This window comes from Ambystoma mexicanum, chromosome 1q (genome assembly GCF_040938575.1).
Source record: "Ambystoma mexicanum isolate Mex_15411 chromosome 1q, UKY_AmexF1_1, whole genome shotgun sequence".
NCBI lineage: Eukaryota > Metazoa > Chordata > Amphibia > Caudata > Ambystomatidae > Ambystoma > Ambystoma mexicanum.
Window position 1 is genome coordinate 283,927,870 of NC_090922.1, and position 17,195 is coordinate 283,945,064.

The following is a 17,195-nucleotide window of genomic DNA, read 5'->3' on the forward strand; positions in this document are numbered from 1 at the left end:
GCACGTGGTAAGGGAAAGCGAGGGGACCGCGTTGTCACAGGGTGCATGGGAGGCCAGCATCCTTGAGGGGGGAGCGCGATTAATGAACAATGGAAGCGAGGAACCACACAAGTGAGGGATGCACGGGAGAGCACATGATCTGGGATGCAGATGAGTGTCGGAACACACACAGCTAAAGAGGCGGAAGCGCTAGTGTGCTGAGGGAGAGGGCAGAGGGACCAGACCATGGGGAGGGAGGGAACACAGTTCAGGGGGCGAGAGGCACTGGGTCAGAGGGCTATATGGAGTGAAGCAAGCTAAATTCTCCCTGCAACTCCTTACCTGGTGGCCGTAGACAGGAGGGTGATGTCGCTGTAACTCACGGTCTATGCCGCAACCCCATTGCTGCCAAACACCTGCATCGCTCAACACTGCGGCCTTGTCCTGCGAGGGCTTTACTGCGTCAGGTCCTAACCTCAGATTTTATAGGCTCGGATGCATGTACATTGCAAATGTGCTACGTGTCATCAGGAAGAGTCTCCTGCACACCTGCGTTGCTCAACACCACGGCCTTGTCCTGCGAGGGCTTTGCCCTGGAGGGTCCAAACCTCAGATTTTATAGGATCAGATGCGTGGATATAGCAACCGTGCTACGTGTCTTCGGGCAAAGTCTCCTGCGCACATGCGTCGCTCAACACTGCGGCCTTGTACTGCAAGGACATATAAAAATAAAAGTTCATTTGAAGAAGAGAGAAAGGCTGACAGAAGCATATCTAGATGCCCAACCAGTGTTGAGGTCAGAGAGAATCCCTAAGGCACTGCTCCAATTAGAAACTGGGAAAGCATAACTGTACACAAACTCTCATAGCATTTGACAATTGTTCTTTCTTTTGCAATCTCTTTACATTACAACAAACATTTAATTGTTATCATAATACTCTTTACTGTAAATTCTACTTAGAAAAAAGGACAAAAAATGTATAAAAATGTCATTTATTTAAAATACATAGCTAAATCTGAAATTCAACAATTATTTCAATTAGAAAAACACACAGCCACCTGTAACCAATTCTGTAACCCAGACAAACCAACCACATTCATTCTCATACATAATTCATTCATACAGTGCAAAAAACGCAAGATAAACAATTTGTAAAAATGGTAGGTCTTATAAATCGACCCCTTTGTCCCCCTCCCATGCCTCGTCGCACCTTGAAACACTTGTGTATAGGCGCGCTATACTAAAATGTATCGTATCACAAAATAGAGCTCCCCGGCTTCATCTGAGGCAAAAGGCGCTAGACTGACCAGTGATGCAAATGTGAATTTTTGCTCTCTTGCATTATAATATTTATAAATTGAGAGCAGGTATTGTTCGTAAAGGAAGTCTAGTTATGCTAACACCATTAAACGTTATAGTTGTTGTGAGGACTCTTTTGCTGGGGCAATTCTTCCGGCGTTGCCTTGAAATAATAGGTACAGAGCATATAGAAGCATGTCACTTCTCATATATAAAAAAAGCCTTACTCATGCTGTCATTTTGACGTATTAACTGCCGATAAGGCTTTAATCATTCCAATTTAATGAGCGGGAGGCAGCAGGTGATGGGGATATTCATCATGCCAGTTCAAGTATCCAGCTTTCTTCCTGCTGTGAGCATTTAATGTGACATGTCATCCGAACCGCTAATGTCCCCTCAGACGTGATTCTGTATTCTTCCCAGGGTTTTTGAGTCCCCTGCAGAATCGCCCCAGTCAATCTCATCATGTGACCACACAGTCACTCTTTACTCTGCTTAACAGGAACAGTTGAAACAGCAATGTATGGATTTAATTACAAAAGTGTTCCATGCTACAAACCTACATATCTACACCTGTCTTGCAGATAATAAATAATCTGGACAGAATTATGCTAGCCTTTTTTTTCAAATAATAGACTTCGGCGGAAAAGGCCATATGTCCTCTGCATAGTGTAATAAAACGTATTCTTTGCAATTTATTATACACACACGCACGCACAGAGAATGGGACCCACACACGCACGCACGCACGCACACAGTTCCAAGAGAAAGGTAACATGATTCCGTGCTCCCAATGTGAACATGTTTTTCAGCTCACAGTTTGAAAACATATTTCTAAAGACTTCTGAATGAGCAAGCTTAGAACAGTCTTCCCCATAATTATCTGCCGTTGACTTTCCGCCCAATTACACAGCTATCGCCATATTTACCCTGGAGCTATTTGAGGGATTTCATGATGCCGGCCATTAAATTTATGGAGCCATATTTATCTGCATCGACATCTGGTAGGGAAAAATGTATTGCAAACAATGCACATTGACAAAGTCCTCTCAGCTCACTCTTCAAGAAATAATGAGCCCGTATCTATGGAGAGCCCCAGCGGTCAAAAGCCAGAAGATTGAGATGCAGGCGTTTATTAAATACACCTTTCCGTAAGTGACATAGGATCGGCTGCAGAAGAGAGAAGCCTGCCAAATAAAACAGCAGTATACGCACAATCATGACACTCCAAATGTAAAGATTTTATATTGTTATTTGTGTTCAAAAGTGATCTGCCTGCCATATGTTTTCTGTGATTGTTTTATCGATGATAACAATTTAACAATTCAAACTAACTTCGGAGTACTGAGACTTGCCATGTCAACACATACAACCAGCAAATTAAATATTTCTAAACATTGTATATCATTTAAAAAAAACGCCAGCAGTTCTGTAGCATGTTCCTCTGATACACACTCTAAAAAAATGTACATGCCCTTATATGCCCTTACATAAACACAACACATATAAATACCAATGATTACACACGCATGAAACGAATACACACGTGCATATGGAGGTCCATATCCTCTCTAAACAAACCTGTGGTTTATTGTCTTATTAAAAGCGGGCTTTAATGTCAAATGTCATCAATCAGGTGACTGGACCTTATTAGCACAAGATCACAGGATTAAGGCATGGCGCACTTCAACCAATCAAACAGATAGCTTGGTGGGCTACACTCTTAGCACGCGTTTGCTGCTTCTCAGTAAGCTGAGAGCACGTAGATTCCCAAAGCCAAGTCCAGCTCCAGGTCCACCCGAATCCCCTTTGGTCCTGGTATCGCTCCACTCCTGCCTTCCAAATCATGCACTCGTATGTGCAACATCTTGCAATCATTCTGGTCTGCCTGTCTCTGCGCTTCTTCCCTGATTCTGCAAAACTCGCGCGCCTGCCCTTCTCCAATAGCTGGCGAGTATATGTTAATACAGAAAGAGGATTTGCGGTTATCAGCTATATTTAGTTAGGTCTAGTTCGAGAGAGCTTTACCTGTGTGCAGCTGCTCAGTAATACAGAAAACGATGTTGCTTGCATTACATTTACATTACATTTCTCTGAGGTTCTGTTTTGCAAGTTCTCTCAACCTGTTTCCCACGCCCATTGACAACCATAATGCTGTCCCCCCTCTTTGCAGCATAGCTGCTGCTTGCTCCAACATTATATATTTAGGCACCACCTAAATGGTTAGCTTCCAATAAATACTGTGACGAAATGACTTCTGTTCTGCTGGAGTATAGGGATATAGTAGTGAACAAACCACCTACTCAGCCCTCAAACTTCTTCCTACAAACCAACAGTGATTCCAATCATAAAGATAAAACAGCCACAAGGGTAGGTTTGTACTATTAAGAGGGGTGTGAATGTGATTCAGTAGTGACCAGCAAAATGTCACAGCCCAAAATAAAGGGAATGTCCAATCAAGGATCTATAAACATATATATATATATATATATATATATATATATATATATATATGTATATATATATATATATATATATATATATATATATATAACACGGCCCGCGGTAGCAGCCATGTAGTTATGGTTAAGTTGCTAAACTCATAGGAAGAGCACTTTTTCGGCAGTTTATAACTTTGCTTTCCCTTGACGAATCCTCACCAAACTTTGCAAAAAAAAGTATATGGGTGGCTCTGAATTTTTACACCAATTTTGATGAGGTTTAGTGGGTGGGGGGCAAAGTCATAGGGGGTCCCACATTTTTTTTTTCTGCCATAGAGTGAATGGGGAAAAAGTTTGCGCACGGCTACAGGCCAAACGGCTGGAGGGATTTTTGCCAAATTTGTGGCAGGAGCGGGGGCTTGGGTCAGAAACCGTGCTTTTGTGTGTTTGATGGAAATCCAACACTACTTTTTTTGGGAAGTACTGAAATGTATTAGTGATATATCAGTCAGCTTTGCAGACCCATTTCCCTGTTCGTTCTGCGGACGGCAGTGTCATTGGCCTGCGGTACGCCGTAATGTCGGGCGAACGTTGGACGCAGCTGGTGGTTGGCTGGAGGGAAGCTTGCTCTGTGTCAATGTTTTTGGGAAACACCGCCATGGTGCATCGGAGGACAGTGTGGCGGCGGAAGGGTCTGGAAAATTGACAGTACGGAATGGGTGGGGGAGTGAAAAGTGGGAAATGTGAAATATGTGTGTATGTGGAAGAAGACGGAGGAGTGCCTGTAGTGGTCGCTCGTACTGTCTGAACTGATGGGTACCTACACAGGCGAGTACTTTGTGCGGTGATTGGGGGAAGGTGCCCCAACGGCCCCACACATTGTGCCGCCACTTGTTCACGGACACCTACTTCGGTGGAGAGTGGTGGCAGGTATGTATGTTTTAGAAGGGGAACATTTTGTCAATGACATAGGCTGGGAGGTATTGCAGGTGGGTGTGCTATACGGGTGGAATGCGGTAGTTGGGCACATGGCGGTATGCATGGGTAATGGAACTTGCGTTGGGTAAGTGGAAGGAGTACAATATTGGCTGCATGGCGTAAGGATGTAGACAGTGGGACATGGAGTGAAGAGCGTAGCCTTTTACCGTACCCACTGCACTAATGCAAGTGGGGGTGTGCATCCGGTGCAGGGTGGTGCTTGGATAGTCCGATGTGTGCGAATTGATTGCAGTAGGCTAGTGTTGCAAACCGATTGTGGGTAATTTGGCTGTGGCACTATAGTTTAGGAATCTGGGGACGGCTACAGGAAGTGAATGAAAGTGCACAGGGGTGCAGGAGATAGTGTTTTCTTTCTATGTTATGGTAAGTGTTGTTGTTTGCTCCTGTATAGCTACATGGCGGTGTGCAGGTTGGGTAGTAGTGTTGGTGGTAGTGCTGTATATGTGGATAGGTGAAGTTGGTCACATGGTCGAATGGATGGTGCAATTATGTAGCAGTGATAGTCCTGAAGGTGTACACTGTTGCGTGCATGGTCTAAGGCCATTGGCCGTAGGCCATGCATTGAAGAGGCTAGGAGTGTAGGACACACATAGCGCTAAAGCATTTCAGAATGTGCAGTAGTTACAAGTTGGTGAATGGATGGTGACATTATGTACAAATTAGACTGTTGAAGGCGTAGATTGTTGGGGGCATGGGCGAAGGCCGTAGGCCGTAGGCCATGTACTCAAGAGCCTAGAACTTTAGGATAGAGACAGTACTAATGCTTTTTGCAATGTGCAGTATGTAGATGGTGGTGAACTGTAAAAAAAGGGTGTTCAGCACATTTCAAATGCATTAGTTACAATAAGGTGAATGGATAGGTCCCATTACGTGGAAGTGAGACTATTGAAGGGGTAGACTGTTGGATGTATGGCCGAAGGCCGTAGGCTGAAGGCCATGCACTCCACAGGCTATACCTTTACGACAGATACAGTACTAATGCATTTTGCAATGTGAAGTACGTATAGGGTGGTGACCTGTAAAAAAAGAGTTTGCATCACATTTCAAACACAATAAACCAGAGCAAGTGAGCTGCCATGGCTGCATGTTTGGTTTTGGTGCTGAGGACCCTGTTACAAAATGGAAAAGTATTTGATGTGTATTTGGAGATGGTGATATGAAAAGTGATGCAGTGTGGAAAGTGGGTGCTGGGTTTGCATACTCTTACTTTGGAATATGGTACAAGTGTACTTTAATTGTGATTGGTAACTATGTTGTGTGATGCTCTGTGGCACTAGGGCCAATGTTGTGCAACAGTAGTGGGTAGGTTGACAGGGATACCATACTTTGTGAATGGGTCTGGGTATGGTTGGTGGAGGCTGTGGTATGTTTGTGTATTTTGGTTATAGCAACATCTTTTAGTGAATGGGTGCAATGTATAGGTTCTGTATGTGATTGCTGGATGCATGTTGGGGTCACCTGTTTGCGGCCGCCTCTTTCGGTGGTAATTGGTGGCAGGTACAGTGTAGAAGGGGAATGATTTGCACATGAAATAGGTTAGGTGGGAGCATGGGTGGGTGTGTTATGCGAATGGAATGTGGTACTTGTGCACATGGTGGTATGCATGGAATAAGGAAGCTGTGTTGGGTTTGTGGAAGGATTATAATATTGGCTGCATGGACAAAGGAAGTGCAGTAAAGGAAGTGTGGGTGTACATCTGGTGCAGGCTGGTGCTTGCACAGTGCAGTGTGTGCAAATTTATTGCAGTAGGCTAGTGTTGCAAACTGAATGTGGCAACGTTGGCCGTGGCACTATAGTTTGGGAATGGAAGTGGGGACGGCCATAGTTTGTGAATGAAAGTGCACAGGGGTATAGGACAGAGTGTTTTCTTTCTACATTATGGTAAGTGGTGCAAATTATAGCTGTATAGGTCCATAGCAGTGCACAGGTTGGGTAGTAGTGCTGGTGATATTGCTGTGTATGTGGATAGGCAAAGTAGATGAAATGGATGATGGTATTACGTAGCAGAGACAGTCTTGAACATGTAGACTGTTGGGTGCATGGCTGAAAGGCATAGGCAATGCACTGAAGAGTCTAGGACCTTAAGACACAGATGGTAGTAAGGCATTTTAGAGGCTGCAGCAGGCAGAGGGTTGTGACCTGTGAGGAATGGGTGTGGAGCACATTTCAGTTGCAATACAACAGGAGAAGTGAGCTTTCATAACTGCTTGTCTGGTTTAGCTGGTGAGGACACTATTACTACCTGGTAAACATTTTGATGTGTACTTGGAGATGCTGCTGTGAAAAGTGATGCAGTGTGGGCAGCGGGTGCTGGGTTTGATGGGTTTGAAGTTGCAGTGCCTGTGTTGAAGGGGTAGCCTATTGGGTGTATGGCCGAAGGTGGTAGCCTGTAGGCCATGGATTGAAGAGTGTTGGACTTTGGGAAATCCATGCCACTAATGCAATGCTGACTGTGCATCTGGTAGACAGTGATGACCTGTAAAGAATGGTTGTGCAGTACATTGCAGATGCCAAAGAGCAGTAGAACTGAGCTGGCAGGAGTGTACGTTTGGTTCTGCAGGTGAGGTGGATGGTAGAATATGGTACATTTTTGGATGTGTGATTGGAGATGGTTCAATGAAAAGTCATGCAGTGTGCCCACTTGGTGCAGTGTGTGCATACTGGCAGTATAGCCCATGGTCTAGTTGAAGTGCAGCTTATTTGGGTTCTTTACCATGATGTGTGCAGATTTGTTGAGGCAGGGCTAATGTCACAATGTTCTGGTTAGGTTGCTATTGAAACACTACTTTGTGAATGGTAGTGGGTAGGGGTGAGCAAGGCTATGGTATGTTTGTGGATCGTGGTAATTGCAACCTCTTTTCGTCCATGGGTGCTTTATGGAGTGGAGGAGTTGGGTTGAAGTGCTGCTATGTATGTTACCTGTGTGTACTATGTTAGCTGCCTGCATGGTTGTATGCATGCATTCATAGCGTTGTTGTGGTTGTGCACAAGGGTGCAGTGTTGTGTTCATGGCTGAGGGTCTGCTGGGTGCGCACACAGATTGTTGTGGATGGTGAAATAGGGCATTGTGTTGGAAAAGTTTATGGTGGAGGGGCTTTGGAAGCAAAGGGAACATGTTTTCAGAGTGTTAATGGGTACCTGTATACAAAATGCTAGAAATCAGAATGAGAGATCCGTAGACAGCTGTCTAGTTTTGAAGCTATTTTATTTTGCCTTCAAAACGATTTTACACAGATAAATAGAATTACACATTTACAAGACTTTCAATAAGCACGAAAGTATGGACAGACGTTTGTTTTTTCAAGGGAAATACAGGTGAGTATCGTCCTCTTCAATTATCGAGAGACAATTTCCACAGTGGTGCACAAGTATACAATACAGGTAAGTAGTGACATAGAACTTTTGCAGGGTGCGACCCAGGACTGTGGCAGGCCCGGGGGTAATAAACAAAATAGTGTACACAACGTTATCTATCAACACATATATACAAGGGTCGTGCCACAAAACATCGACACAGAAGTGTTTTGGCCAAACTGGGCTGGGAAAAAGCTTGTGGTGGTGGTGGCCTTCATCAGGATAATCACTGGTAGTGGTGCTGTCCATACAGGTAATCGTCTGCAGTGGTGCAGCAGGGACGCTGTGCTTGGAGTCCTGTTATGGGTACTGGACTCTGGAAGCCCTGTCAGCGGTTAGCATGGGAAGACTCATATGATTTGGGTCTACTAGGCCAATAAGTGCAGCCTTGGGCCTCTAGGAGCGATGCAAACAATGGCGACTGTACTCCTTGCGGCAATGGATTCTGAATGGCTTCCAGAGTCCGGTACCCGTAACAGGACTCCAAGCACAGCTCCCACAGCTCCCCCTTATTTTCATCCAACACCCCTAACATCTTCTCAAACCCCCCCGCCTGCACCCTCTCTAGTGTCTAGCATGGTAGTGCTGTGCAATGCATGGTACTGTGAGGATTCGACGTGGCACATCCGGTTGTTTTTAGGATGGTAGGTATAGCATTGGCACTGAGGACACAAAGCAATTGGGCAATGTGCTTACTGGTTGTGGTGTGTACACAAACAGTGTGATGGACGGTTTGGTTGTACAGATAAATGTAGGAGGCTATGGTGAACGTGTGCAAGGTAGGGGACATGCATCATGTTTGTATGCATGGACTGCACACACTTGCATAACGAAGCTACTATACATTCCCTGCTGCTTTTGTGGGATCAGTTTTCTGACATTTGTAGTACATGCATTACAATGGGAAGGCCATATTGTGAAGTGTATAATCTACACGGCAGCAATGAAGTTGTTATGCTTGCAGTGTGTGCATCATATCATATGATGTCCTACGGTACTTCCTGCTGTTTGTATTGTGCCTACATACAAGTGTGTGAAGGAGTGCCGATGAAAGGGACGCAGGTAAGGGCGTGGTGGGAAGAGATAGTGGAACGAGAAGACGGACTGTTTATGAATTGTTCGAGTGCGGCTCTAACGGTACTTTGCGAGGCGCACGTGCTATATTCTGTGCTTTTGAACATGCTGGCCAATGGAAATGTGATTGCTGGAATTCTCCAATAACGTGGTTAGAGTGTGCATCACAGGAAAAGGCAACTATATTTTATTTCATTCCTGTGTGTAGTGAGGCAGAGATGGTGAAACACAAACTTTTACAGTGGGTGATCGCTTTGTGCTCGATCTTCTCCAGTATGCCGTGGAAAGAGGAGCTAATGGCAATTTCAATTTGGACAAAGTGGAGACTTTGTGGTGCGGTGTCACTGTCTGTATTTTCCACCATTTGTTTGAATAATGTTGACAAGTGGCCACTTTAGGTACTGTGGACGTAGTGTTAGTGCATTAAGGAGAATTGCTTTTGGGTTCAATAGCTTGTGCAAGTGTGTCCCGTCAACTGAAAAAGATGATGAAAGAAGTGATGCACATTTTTCCCACGGCGAAGGTGCTTTTCTCTTGTATACCACCAAGTCCAGTATATAACTATTCCAATGAATGTTGTCGGCAGCCAGAGGTGGGAAGGTGTCTTCTCAACAGAAGTATGTGCAACTTTTTGTGTGCTGCTGGGATGTACTCCTGTACGAATGAGAACATTGGTAATCGATATGTCCACTTTCTCAATGCAAGTCGCATTTCATTGTCGCACATTGGCAATGACATTTGGTTTTCGAATCTACAGGCTGCACTGAACACACTATTGTAAGAATGTGAGGCACAGAGCAACAAATAAAAACATTTATGAAAGGCTGCAAAAGGAGTTGTTACTGTGGAAGTTGTTTTTTAAAAACAAACAAGACAGCTTTCTTTAAAAGCCACCACTACAAAGGACATCCCCTACCTTGGTTGACATTTATTACCCTACTGCGCTCTGAAACACTTGTCGCGCTCTGAAACACTTGTGTACGAGCGTGATACAAATAAAATATCATATCATATCATATCATATCATACTCTCGCGCGTGGACACCTGCAAAAAATTGCAGACATTGGCACAGTTGCAGGGTTGTAAGTGTAATACGCGCCGATTTTGCAAATGTACATATTCTGTTTGAGATTGTGGAGGACACGGGATTGCGCAACAAGCTTTCTGTGTGTGCAATGCATGCCCACAATGTGCTATACCATATATTTGTTAACCTTACTGCAGAGGGTGAGCTTATGGCTGTGTGTTGTATGAGGGACAGGGTATGCTCTGTGGGCGAATGGCACATACATTACTTGACAGTCAATGAAAAATTGCGTCCGATGGGAGTTGTGTGCAGTGTATCATGTGGGTTTGTATATGTATGGAGCAGCTACACTGAAGTGATTGCTTTTGGTTTCTTTGTGTTAGACTTTGGTGATGCTCGATCTAGACGACATTATTGTTGTTGATTGTGTAGGGAGAAATGCACACCATGTAACACGAAATATAGTAGTGTTTGTGCTGAGGGAGGTAGTAGGGCAGGCAATGATTATGTTTCCAATCTCCTGCATAATTTTGTTTCCCAATATGCAGCCACCCATTTAGGGATAATATTTTTAATTTGGTGCCGAAATGGACACTTCACAGTATATTGTGCAGAAGTGTATTTGTGTCTTTTACAACTTGTGCCATTGTCCTACTATACAAATGGGATTCTATCTTTTCACAGCACGAGCATTTTTCCCCCCACAAATAGCGTTCTTTTTCCTAATATTGCATGTTCCTTTTGTGCCCGCTGTACACTCATTGCTTTGGTGCCCTTTTTGGAAGTGCAGGAACAATGTTTGTGTTTGCTGTTTGTAATTGCTTGAAATGCTGCTATGAGGCTGAACGCAGCATTTGTTTAACTCTAATTGTGCTTTTTGGAATTCCTATGGCCCGTGCCACATCACGTCCTGAGGCCACGCCCATCCAGGAAGTGCGGCCTCAAAAGCGTCACGCTGGCACCCTTGTGGCGTTAAGCACGCTCTGGTTTAAAGGGCACGATAGTGCTGTTAGGCTTTTGGGTGTGTGGATGGATGGAAAATTAATTCTGCTGCATTACCATAAAGTAACCACTTTAAAGTACGGATTGTCCAGTGGTGTCCTTATTTGGAAGTAAGTGCACTTAAGTGCTAAAGATTTTGAAACCACCTGGTTTGGGTGGGAGAGTTGGACTAATGCCGCTCCCAGAGCTGTCGGGTGTTCCCTACCTGGTTGGTTTTTCTTATAAACTCAGTGCTGGACTTAATTGTTTCTTACACCCGTTGACATGCAGACTTCTATAAGTGTTTTTCTTCAGAGTAAACTCTGATTTGTATGAATCCTTGTGGGTTCTTAACAGTCCTTTCTGGACATGGTGCTGTTACGTTTTATGGTCACTAGGATATTTATGTCTGTTTTAATTGTCATACAATTGCTCTCTTCCCTACAGGGGCTACAAAGAATTCTTCTCCCCTGTTAATATTGATATTGGCATATACCAATTCCTTGTTACATTAAAGATCTTTTGTTTTTTTTCTGGTACATTGCACTTTTACACTGTGACTATCCCTGTATACATGGACATTTGAATTTACTGTAAACGTTTGAAATTGAATCACCAGAGGTTGCGAGGTGTGCCTCTCCTCTGGTGATTTTAGTGGTATCCCAATGTTTGCTTGTATTCTTTATGCAGGTAAAGCGTGGATGGTTATTGTACCACTTTTTCTCTAATTTTGGGTATACTTTGGGGGTACGTGGTAAATCCCTGTTTTAATATTACCCTGCTCCAAATGTTCTCAGAAATGTAAAAATGATAGAGGAATTAAAGAAATAAGCCACATAACATAGGAAAAGGGTCTGCTAGATCAATCAAAAATATTGAGATTCCTAACTATAAAAGAAAAATTACTGGAACCACAGATGGAGTACACTCAACCTCCCCCTATTAATAGTTCGATGATCGACAACAATTCGTTGTTGAACCTGGTGCAGAATTTTAGACAACCATCTATGGGGGCAGGGACAATTTGAACATCTCCTTAGTTGAAACCAGTGTGCGAGATGTTGTTAATATGAACAATGTTATAGGAATTAATCTGTCAGCCTCACCAGATATGGAAAAATTCACACAGAATGATAATGAACAAAATGAGAGGAATGAAACAGGGAACCACATTGATAATCCACTTAATCCAGTATGGTTAGTAAAGGGGATAACTCCCTCAACTTTGGGGAAAAATTAGATGCCCTGACAACTACAACAGACTTTCTTCTCGATATATATACTCATTTGTTAAAAGAACAATTAAAACTTTGGTACATCAGACCACCGATAATACAAAAGCACTTGGTATTATGATAGAGGAAAATAGTGAAAAGGTCCAGAATAGTAAAAATAATGATACTAACAATGACAATGTTGCTATGGGTGATATGAGTGAACTATGTTTGGTGGCAGAGAAAAAGAATGAGAAATGTGAGGTATATGTGGAAGATGTTTGTAAAGGAAAAGAATGATTGTGATAGTGTGACTGAAAGGTCAACCTCTCATGGCACAAAGAGAAGAACTAGACGTAAACAAAATAATAAAAAAACTACCCGGTGTAGGGTGGCCATAGCTAAAGTCAAGACGCTCAAGTGTGTAAAGAGGAATAGCATGACATTAGCGGCCATAGCTCTAGCAGACTCTGAATGCATGGAAGTGGGAAACCGCTTTGAAATTATTGAATGTCAGAAGAAATTGGATGAAGGAAAAACTACCATAAGTAAAGAAGGATTTTAGAAAAATGGCTGAGGGGTAAAGAGCATGTCCCCGAAGTAATAGAATCGGATGGTGAAGAGACACTGGGAAATTATGTTTAAATATTCCGATTGATAAAAGGGCCCTATCTCTTATAAATAAAGAAAGAGAGACATATGTAATGGTTGGCAATGAGTGTAAACTCAAGAATTACTAAGTGTAAAAATACTGGTAATAAGCAGGTAATAAATAATAATTTGGGGAAAAACATTAAGATCATTGCAAAAGTTACCTCTGAGGCAGGTCCATGTTTGAATAGGGCCTGGATATTGGAAACATTGATAAAAATCCTGCAGTTGCACAATATCTATTCAGGGGATATTGACAGTCATATTGCCCGAATGTGGGAGTTGGGAAAATTGGGCAATTGTCCAGTTTAGATCTGCAGTCCTTGTAGACGTGATTCGTTAACACTCTAAAGGGATTTGGGGCAATGAATTTGAGATTTTAATATGCCATACGACTGTTAACCCAGATCATATGGAGGATAACATTGACTCTGGGAGATATGATAAAACAGATATGGTTACAGGAGAGTAACCAAAAGGAAGTATGGGTTCCAGAGAGTACCTATTTGCCAGATAATTGAGATAAGAAATACGGTAAGGAAGTTACCCTACTGTCTTGGAATAGTAGGGGTTTTAATTCCCTACTCCATATAGATGGAATTCAATTATTGCTGGATAGCTATATATTTGCCCTCCAAGAAACTTGTGTTTGAGGAGAATTGCTATTGGAAGGGTATAATATATGGAACAAAGCTGCCACTAGAGGGGAAAACGGCCGACCGGTTGGAGGTTTATGTATTGGGGTTAAAAATCATATCCCGCATAGGACGTTCAACAATTTTGTAAATTCCTCATTTGTTATGTGCGTAGCTATATATAATGTGAGTCAATTTGTTGAAATGTTACTTATTAATATATATTGCCACCAGGGGGGACAAAATATGTCTTAGATAAGAGATATTATAAATAACACTATTGAAGGATGAATCTGAAATGTGCATAATAGGAGACTATATTGCTTACTGTGACTCTGCGAAAAAAGAGATGGATAGATGGCAGGAACTATCGGATGATTTGCTTGCTATTTTGCTGGTTGGGATGCAGAATTGTGGTCTGGATAGGAAACATAATAAACAAATAGTGAATGGGGCCCCATGGTTGAAATTATTGTTAAATAGAGGGCTGGACTATAGGGAACCAAATAACAGGGCGAGCACTGGGGAAACCTGGACGAATGGGAAGGTTAGTTATCACCTCGACTATATGTTTGTTAGCAAAAGATTAAGTAACTCTATTAGCTCCTTTGAACATGTATCCACTTCCCTTAGTGACCATAAAGCACTGAAGGGAACATTTGCTAAATTTCCACAACAGTGTTGGGAAGTAGGAAAGGAAATGAATATACAACACATGGCCAGAGGGAATAGGATTATGTTGTCTGATAAAAAATTAGATTAATTTAATAGGCTATTTGATAGAATGCCCCTCAATGGCCATGAGATAGCCATTAATGGTTTTAAGATTATCGAAAATGTATTGGGCTTGATACAAAAAGTTATTAGAAAGCTGGATGTTAAAGATAAATAAGGGAAAAGTCATACTAATAAATTTGATCTTCAGATCCAGGAAAGGAAAAGAGAGATGAAGAAGGAAATGAATAAATCTTAAAGAGTCATGATTTAAATTATGAGGAGAAAAGACTTAGATTAAGCAATATTATGACCCATTATAAAAACAGGCTCAAAGCGTATACGTATAATAACAATAATGCAAATTGGAGGAGCATCTACACATTATGTAAAACCCATGACTCAAAAGAATGTTGCTATCTGTACCATCAATTTCTGGTAGAAGACGGAAATAAAGATAATAGTGATGTGGGACAGGATTCATGGATGCATTATATCTCTAACCTCTTCTATAGACAATATAGACTCGTATATCCATATATAAGTAGCTGGGTTTATAGGAAGCAGATATTCCTTTATGATATGATATACTAGAAATAATAACAAAAATGAAATCATCTGGTGCCCCGGGCCCAGATGGGTAGGCCAATATAGTAATTAAACAAAACCCCAAAAAATGGGCAGAGCTTCTACTTCAATTTTTCACTGGGATTTGGGAAAAGGGTATTATTCCCGATAGTTGGCGGAATGCTATAGTCCCTATTTTTTAAAAAGGGGACAGAATGTTTTCCAGGAAATGGTAGAAACCAAAATATTAAAAAAAGTGGAATGTTATACGAACATATATATCTACCAAAGGTGGACACTCTATAGAATGTTTTTTTAAAGGTATATAAAAGCTGCATTATACCTGGAGCACTGTATGCTTTGAAAACGGTGGAAACTAAATATATGACCAACTTAGGTGAATTGGAAGGGAAGCTGTGGAGACCCATTTTAGGCCTACACGGGTCCATACCTATAGAGGTGATTAGATGCAAACTGGGTTTAAGCTCTTTGGAGACTTTGTGGACAATAAGGATCTGTAAACTGTATTTCAGGATAGTGATGTGGGTGGGGTTGGAAGAGAGCCTAATGAGACTCATTGGTAAAAACTGAAGTGGGAAAGGAAGAAGAAATTCCTATATATTTGAGCCTGCAAGATGTTGTGCTCTCCTTCCGTAAAAGAACTAGAGGCCTCAAAGTTCCAACGGCGAGAGAGGAGGTCACTATATTACTCAGAAGCCTAAAGAAAAAATTAACAACTTGGTATCTGAGTAAAAACTTGACCCACATCTACATAAAGAAACACTATGCTAATTATGCTTTGCAGGGGTTAAAACCTGCCACACCTAGAGAATATTTGATAAAAAAGGAAATAGGGAAATTAGGAGATTTATTATCCATCTTCGTTCGAATATTCTCCCATGTAAAGAAAACACGGGTATTTGGACTAAAACTCACTGAGAAGAAAGATTGGTGATTTAAATATAATATTATTGGACCAGTTTTGGTCAATTATTTTTGAAGGGGAAACCAAGGTATATATTGGGGCAGCCTTTTATATATGGAAGAGAGCAATATTTTAGGAATAATATTTCCTTTTTATATGTTTTAAGGTATGATTTATATTGATGGTACATGTTTAATTAATTTTATTGGTATTTCATCAATATTATTGTGTCTATTGAAATGTATAGATATATCTAGAAAATAAGAACTTTGAAGATGATTTTTTGAGATAATTAATTAACTGAATTGAAGCTGAAATTGATTTTGAAATTATATTTTTATCTTATTTTCTGGAATATTTTATAAAAATGAATTGTAATTGTATATTTTATAGTGTAAGAGGTTTTTACTAGCCAACTAAACATGTGATAAGTAGCTACCAATCCCTCAGTTACTATATAAATATACTACTGCACACAAAAATAAAAGACAGCACAACGCATACCAATAGCAGCACATACAAAGAAAGTAAAGTAAGCAAAAACATAGCAGTACTACCACAATGTGTTCATAAACAAATTGATTATTTTAATGCACATAAAGTGCTGTATTTCAGGCTTCCTTCCTCCCGTACATATATGTAGCATATGATGTCACTGGCCCCTGAGGAAAGCAGTGTAAGATCATATGAGAACGGCAAGGTGTAGAAATGTAGTACCTCCTCACTTTGCAATTCCTCACTGCTACTCAAGAAAATCACCTAGTGTACATATCTAACTAAATTAAACAAGAGGGTGCCAGACTTGTTATGTCATAAGTGATGTCATCAATGACATTTGTGATGTCATCTTTGATGTCATGGGTGTTAGTCCTTGCAGCGCACAATGGTAGCGTGAGTTATGGTTGCGTAGCGGTTTTTAGGTTTTACCTGTAACCATAACGTCCCAGAAGTAATGTTTTTCCATTGAATTTCATAGGTTTTGTAGAAGTGCAACTTAACCATAACGTCCTTTTAACAACGTTTTTTGTTAGTGATATTACATGGCCACGGTAGTGGCCATGTAGTTATGGTTAAGTTGCTGTTTCCATAGGAAGAGCCCTTTTTGGGCGGCTTATAACTTCGCTCTCCCTGGACGGATCCTCACCAAACTTTGCAAAAAAAGTATTTGGGTCACTCTGAATGCAAAAGTTTGGTGAGGATTCGTCCAGGGGGGGCAAAGTTATAGGGGGGGTCCCAAAACTTTTTTTTTCCTATAGACTGAATTGGAAAAAATGTTGCTCGCGTCTACAGCCCAAACCACTGGATGGATTTTCACCGAATTTGTACCAGGAGC